Source organism: Etheostoma spectabile, chromosome 22 (genome assembly GCF_008692095.1).
Source record: "Etheostoma spectabile isolate EspeVRDwgs_2016 chromosome 22, UIUC_Espe_1.0, whole genome shotgun sequence".
Classification (NCBI taxonomy): Eukaryota; Metazoa; Chordata; class Actinopteri; order Perciformes; family Percidae; genus Etheostoma; species Etheostoma spectabile.
Genome location: NC_045754.1, coordinates 5,612,508 through 5,620,030, shown reverse-complemented (window position 1 = coordinate 5,620,030; position 7,523 = coordinate 5,612,508). Strand labels below are relative to the sequence as shown.

Here is a 7,523-nt window from a genome sequence, read left to right as displayed (position 1 = left end):
ACTTTATTGTTGTCTTTCATGTTCAGTATCCAAGACAATAATCTCAGTCAATTTTTTTGAATTATTTTTTGGGTTACTATTGGCAGCCATCCATGATGGAGTTTTCCTATACGGTCACCGTCTTGGTGCAACACGGTCTCACGGCAGTATTCTATTTTAATTTTTAATCTATTGATTTGTGTACGCAGACATGTTTATGTTTCCTTTGTGGTGGTGAGCATTTTCTTTTTTAATTTAATGATTTTCAATCAGCCCGTAATGGGAAGCATCTATACGGAGGTTGGGCTTAGGAAAAGAACAACAGGGCAAGGACACGTCAAATGCCGGGGACACGATCCGCAGTCTCTGGGGATACGCGCAACAACAACAGGACACCCGACAACAATGGGACGGTTGTGTTGTTTGACCCATCCACCACCCCGGCTTTTCATACTACGCTCTACCGTAGTCGTGCTATGTTCACGAACCCTTGTGTTATCCTCTTGGGTTAAAAATGGACAACAAGTTTTTGGCCCTTTTTCAGATTTGTTTTGTTTTCACTAACACCACCTTACTACCTTTTTAAATATGAATTATTTTTGACTAATAGTTAAGATCAGAGGAATGTACAGATGAGTTCAGTCAGGAATGAAAGTGATCAATTGTATTGGCAAAGAGCGTTGTATGGTATCCACTCCATTTTTTGGGAGTAATTTGGTTAAAAAGAAACCCATATAGACATTTTTTAAAGGGGTCAGATTGGACTTGAGGACAACAGGAGGGTTAAACTTGACCATTTCACAAACTGCCCTGAGACTGGGTTGCTTGGTGCAACAATTTTGAGCTAATCACGACATATGAGCCTCAGCACCCTTTTGGAATTCCATTTCCTATGAAGGGCTGGGATTGGTTCAGCAAACGTGCTAATAGATACATTTCCCACAAGACAAGACTTTTAATTAACTGCCTTTTGCCATTAACAGGAGCAGCCAATACTCTTGATGGCTTATGACAGACACCCAAAACTATAGCCTGCATTAGTCGTTACAATACATACCCATATACTAGAGAATGTAAAAATAAATGATAGCATGAAAAAGATAGAAAGCACAGTGTGCTGATGTCATGCCTATTAAATCATCCAGCCCAGTGCTATCCTGTCCTCTGTTCTCACTCAGAGCTAATGACTTACCCTTGGAAGTAATTGTCATATCGGTCTCATTAACACCGAGGATTTTTCTTTCAAGTGCTTTTGCCCACAGAACTATTTTTTTTTTTCCTACCACTGCTCTAAACCAGGTAAGAGGGCTTTTATCGTTAATCATCTTTCATGACAACTACAATCTTTCAGTGGTATAATGGGTCACAGTGAGGACAAACAGAAACATCATATATTTAGATGCTAATTTAGTTTTTTGTTGGACCCATTGTTGTGGTGCTACAGTAAACAGAGCTCTACTGCTCATGGCAACCACTCCAAAATTACAAAGAATTATTATCTATCTAGTTAAATCTATATATATTCCATGCAAACCATTACTTCAGTTTGTTGTTTAGTTGCTTGTTTGTGTATGCTTGTTTGTGTGCCATTGTTTGCATGTCTTAATACTTTTTGCTTAGGCCTGCTGTCATTATAGATGTAATGCAATTTAATTCAATTTCTTAACGATTGTATTTTAGGGTGCCTGTTGTCAGCCGGACTGGGACTACAACTGGACATTATGCTTTGGCTAAAAGCTGCTCCTTTTTACTGTACAGCAAACGAAGGGGGACTGTCCACGATATTATAAACTAAGTGAATGTGAGACGCTGCTGTTTTACCAAACTCAAAAGGTTCCAAGTCTCAGGTTGATCTCTTATCACCTGTGGTTTCAACACAGCACACCTTGGCTACAATTTCCAGCACGACAGCTATCACGTCACCACCTCAAATGCTGTTGAAGGCAAACAGGAGAGGGTGGGTATGGGCGCAAAGGGTGAAATCATGTTCCGGTTGTTTCATGTCAGCGTGCGCATTTTCCTGGGTCTGACAGATTGGCCAATTAACCTTATTTACCGTGTCTCAGCTCATCCTCTAACGAGCTCCACTGGGCTTCTTTCTAATAAGGAGCTGCTGAGATTGGGGACCATTGGTGTGTTGGTTTCAGTTGTGTTTGTCCTGCCATTATTGAGGTGACAAGATAGCGTATGCACTCCTGTACTGCCTGAGCAAGAATAGCCATGCTGTTCATGTTGTTTTTTAATGATTGTTATGCTTCATGTGGACTTGGTTGGACTTCAATCAGTGTAACCATGGTGGAGTATTTGTTGGCTCAATTGTCAAATGATTTTGTGTCATAGGGAGTACATTAATTCTGATATAATGGGATTATCTTCACAAATAAAATGCAACGGGAGCTTTTTACAGGATGTTTACAAGCTTGAGTAAGCAAGTGGGAAACTCCTAAAGTGCAGTGCCTTAATCATCGTCTTTGTTAATTGTCAGTCTAGAGATTGTCACCAATGTTGCGTTTGGATGGAAAGAGAATAAATATCAAGGTTGCCCTGTAAAATGAGCTGACAGTGGTCACAGCAAAATGGAAGCAATGTTTTTTTGTTATATTTAATACAAAGCAGTTAATAAGTCAATAACATTAAGAATCAAATAACCAACAATCATTCTAAACTACAGCCCATTAGTGTGGTTGTCCGAGTGGTTTCACCTGGCTCCAGTTGTGGCACAACGCCACCGTCCACACAATAATTAATTTCTTCCGCTCCCCGGTCGTGAAGAACTTCTCCTCCCGACTGTCATGAGCTCCTGTGCTAGCAGTGTAAAAATCAAAACTCTGAGCACTGTAATGCTCCCAATTCTGGCAGAACTAGCTGACGAAAGCTAGCAGTTAGCATTACTCCTGCAACAAGTGCAGCTTTCTGTCCAGCAACAGCTCTGTAAATCACAGACAAATAGACAGATAAACAGGCAGAGCAGTCAGAGGACACCGGGGGGGGGATACAGAATACCATTTTCCCCATAACTCTCTAAAATCAGTGGTACAGCCCAAAAGTGTTAAAGCAGGCTTTGCTGGCGCAGAGGTGGATTGATAGAGGCACCCTTCTCATTAGTAGCATCACAATGATTTTTAAGCTATTTTAAAGTAAAGAAAATGTCACATAATGTTGCTTAAATTCTATTGCTAGGTCTCTGAAAACATTTTTTTGAACTTTTCTTAATTCTTCTTCTGAAAGACTCTTCTCTAACTTTCTTTGACTGTAATTTTGAGAAAAAGTTCACCTGAGATAGCAATGGGGGGAAAACACAAAAAACGTGTCATTTGTCATTCATCTATTCAAGTAAGCCTGCCTTTGGAGCAGATATACTCTCCGCTCCATGACCTTCACTGGACAAGCATTGGTTTCAGGGCTGTGATTTTATGGTCCCCACTGGGTTTTGTGTGGATGCCTGTGGAGACACTAATACAACCCATAGTGCAGTGCTTTAATATGCTACCTTGAGCAGGGGCTAAGACTCATCTTCTATTCAACCTTCAGTCTTCTAGAGGCACTTGAACAATCTTCAAGTTGTCGTTTTGATGAAGCAAAGGTGTGTTGTAAAACCAGTGGTGGAAACATTAAGATCACTCAACTAAACGAAGAGACTACCTTTGTTTGTTCTTTGTTGCCTGAGTGCGTTAAGTCTTCATACCTCTAGTCCCGTTTATTGTCCTAAATGCCTCTCTGTGCCTTTTTCTTCACTTCTAAACAGTCAACATGCCCAGTTAATGTCTATTCACAGTAGCCAATATATGGCACCGGCCCCTACCAAGTGATGTGCTTAAGCATCTTGTAATGGCTCGTGTCAAATGTATGTTTGCATGTCTCAGTAAGTGCTGTCACTGCAACCGCCGGCTTCGCTGCTGTAGAAAAGCTGTCACAAGATGTGATTCTATGAAAGTCTCACATTTACCTCATGACCTTTTAAGCCACATTTATCCTGTGGTTGGAATATGCTCTAAGTGGGTATAAGCTTATAAACATGTACATCCGTGTGTAGTCAATGAAATAAAAACTACCTGTCAACCAGCACCTTTAATAGTACACAACACAGAATGTTTCCTCTTTGGTCCAAAGGTTGGAAGTGGAATTGTCCATACCCAACGAGTTAGTGAACCACTGAAACAATTTTGGAAAAATCATTTTTAAGGGGCAAAAGAATCTTCGTGTTGGATCGATTAATATTGAAATCAATCGATATCAATAAATAAGGTCTCAGTTGTATTATTGTGTTGCAAATTGGCATGCAATCAATGACAAAACAATGTGGCAGAAAAAAGTTATATTACGTTTATGGAGTATAACTCTCCTCCAACCCCCCCCACCCCCAAAAAAAACAAATAAATAAAAGAATTATAGGTTTGTATTGAAAACCGTGATACTAACTGAATCGTGGGTTTAGTGTATCATTACAACCCTAGAGATGGTATTTTAACCTTCTATGATAGTAAACTGAGTGTCAGAAACATATTTATTACATTGAAACAACAACAAAAAGACTAACTGGGATAATTAGTTCAACTTTTGTAATAACACTTTAACATTATTAATGTTATATAGAACACTTGTTACATATCTTAACATAATCACAGTAAGCTAATGCAGTGATTTAATAGTCAATGTCCACAGTTAGTTCTTAAACACTAGAACTTGAAATAAAAGAACAAAATGAACTCCGATCCAACCAGGAGCTCATGGAAAATCGCTCTTCACTTTCACACATAGAGTGCACTATAACTCTGCTCTTCGTATAAAAACAACAAAGAACCCAGCGGTTCCCAGGCAGTGCAGAGACATCAGAGAAAATGTAGCATGTCATCTTCTCTAATGCAGAAGGAGCCATCTGATAATCAAGCTGGCAAGCTGCACTCACTTTTATTTGAACTGTAGAGTTGATGAATCAGACTTGGCTCCACGCTTACGACCCCTCTAGCCTTCTCTCCTTTGTCTGTTGCTCGGCCAAGATTTGTGTGCCTCATCCATCTTATTCGGGCACAGTGCCCTCCAATATGTTACCCTTCAAAATGTGCAGGATCAATTGTAGCCATGGGAATCAGAAAGAATAGAGGTTACCATAGTATACCATTGGGTTTCTATAGTGCCTCAGCATTAGCTGCATTAGACTACTAGGCTGGTTGTTCACAAAGGTCAAATATGCAATCACGCTTGTGATTGTTTTTTGTTTTTTGTTTTTTTGCAGTTAACATGTCGGTAGTTGGATAAGTTTTATTATATAATGAAATGTGGGCTGCAACTAATGATTATTTTCATGAACTGCCATTTATTCTCAGTTTAACAACACTCAATTGAAGGATAAGCAATGGCACCTTAGGAGCTGCAAATTAATTAGGAAATCTCAAGTGTGCTGAGTCAGTTGGCCATGTTTCAAAATGTATGCCCTTTCCATCCAAATTCAATAAATTTGCTTAAGAGCATTGACACAACTGTGGGTGTTGGAAAACTCCTCAAGGCTCTTGGGGCTAATGAAACTTACTTAGGCCCACAATCCCTATGTGCATACTGTATTTAAAACTGTGGCTCTTTCACAGCTCAATACAGTACATTTATTGTTGTGGAGCTGGGCAATATGGCTGAAAAACATATATGTGTTTTCTAGACTTAGCTGCATTCCAACAAAGGCTTGATTGCAATGGGTAGATACAGGATACTAACTAGCCTTTTATGAATGTCCTTATATGCACCTTTAATCAACTTTCTTTCATTTAACATAGCATAATAGTCTGGTTATGTCTGAATAATTGCACCATATTGCAAATTTACAGATGACTTAACTCTTGACATATTAAAGGCTTTCAGTAGTCATGGTGCATTTTTATGACCTGGCGTTTGTTTTTCTGATTGCTATCAGTTATTGTTTGAATTTGCTTTGAGATAATAGAGGTATTTCTTTTCAAAAAAGGAAAGCATAAGAAGCAACGTGCACTTACCTCTATTGTACCCAAGACTCTGGGAACTCCAGTACAGCAGCTTAGTACTGGAGTTCGGCACGGCAGTGGCTCAATGGTAGAGCCTGCCAATCGGAAGGTTGTTGGTTCGATCCCTGGCCCTGCAGTCCCATGTTGAAGTTTCCTTGGGCAAGACACTGAACCCTGAGGTGCTTCCAATACTGGAATGTAAATGTGTGCGTGTGCGCGTGTGTGTGTGTGCGCGTGTGTGTGGGTTTATCTGATGAGCAAGTGGCACCTTGTACGGCAGCCTCGGTCACAGTGTATGAATGTGTGTGAATCGTTCCTGTACTATGTTAAAAAAACAAAAAACAAAACGAAAAAAAAACACTTTGGGTAGTCGTTGTGACAAGCAAAGCACTTCATAAGAACAGTCCATTTAGATCCGCATTTCATTTTTATGCCAGTGTCAGTTGTCCTTGTACTAACAATATTAGTGATTAAATGTGCCATACTCTGCTGCCTTCATTTCATTTAAGTGGCTTATTTGTGTAAAAAAACAAAAAAAACTGCACAATGAGCAAGCGACAGGTGTCACAAAAGACTTAGATATGTTTCCAAGCTAAAAAAAAAAGCCATTTCACAAGGCATACTTATTATTACAGTAATTTGCATCATGATTTGATACTTTGTCATTGTACATTTTTGTTAGATCTTGTGTCTAATTAGCTGTCTCACTCATCCCTTTTTTGAAAAGGTTTGTTTGTGTCAAATACAGGCCACCATAGCTCAAGGCGGAAGGATGAGAGAGGGATTTACCAGAGCTATGTGTCGGAGGAGACATGTTTTGCTGATGTTGATGCAATGACTACTGTTTACAACAGATATTTTATGAATGCACTTGACATTTTCAACTCTTATACATACTTTAAAGCTCCCATAAAGTAGCTTCTATACCACATTTATTGATATAGTGAGGGTACTTCATGCTACCCTCACTCTGTGCATGCATGTGTTTACGTGAGCAGCAGGTAGGTAAATATAGAGTGTACGCGAGTGTAAAGATGGGTAAAAGAGTGAAACATAAAATTGTTTTGTATTGACTGAAGGATAAAAATAGAGAAAGGGTAAAGGACCTGACAAGTTGGTTCATGAACTTAGTCCTACTCCTTTTTTGTTTTTTAATTACTTACAATAATTTTGGAAGATTGTGCTGAGAAGTACAGTCCATGACCTCATGAATATTAATGTAATTTGTGTAATTTCTTTGTAATTCCATTTGCAATCTGTAAAAAAGAATTGAGATTGCCATTTGATTTTAAAATATAGCTTAAAATTTGCTAATTTACTAGAAATTCATCACTACAACACGTTTGTCCGCGTTTTGCTTTGCATCGACTATGCACATCGGTGGCATGCAACGTATGACCATCAATAACTATCGCAATTCTTCGACTGAGCCGTCGCTACAGCTACACTTCCTGCCAGCTCTAGCTCGCTACCCGGCTCGATCATCAGTGGCACTGGTCGGGTACCACAGAGGTTTTTAAAGGTGCTAAACACAAGGTTATTATTATTATTACTATTATTATTATTATTATTATT

At 39.2% G+C, this 7,523-nt stretch overlaps 1 long non-coding RNA gene across 1 annotated transcript in view; it reads left to right on the top strand.

Moving 5' to 3' along the window:
* The first annotated feature begins 1,320 nt into the window (after window positions 1–1,320).
* LOC116671963 (uncharacterized) overlaps window positions 1,321–7,523 on the top strand; it is a 10,997-nt gene continuing 4,794 nt past the window's right edge. Inside the window, exon 1 of the long non-coding RNA XR_004327424.1 lies at window positions 1,321–1,332. This is a non-coding gene — a long non-coding RNA (uncharacterized LOC116671963). The remainder of the gene's footprint in view (window positions 1,333–7,523) is intronic.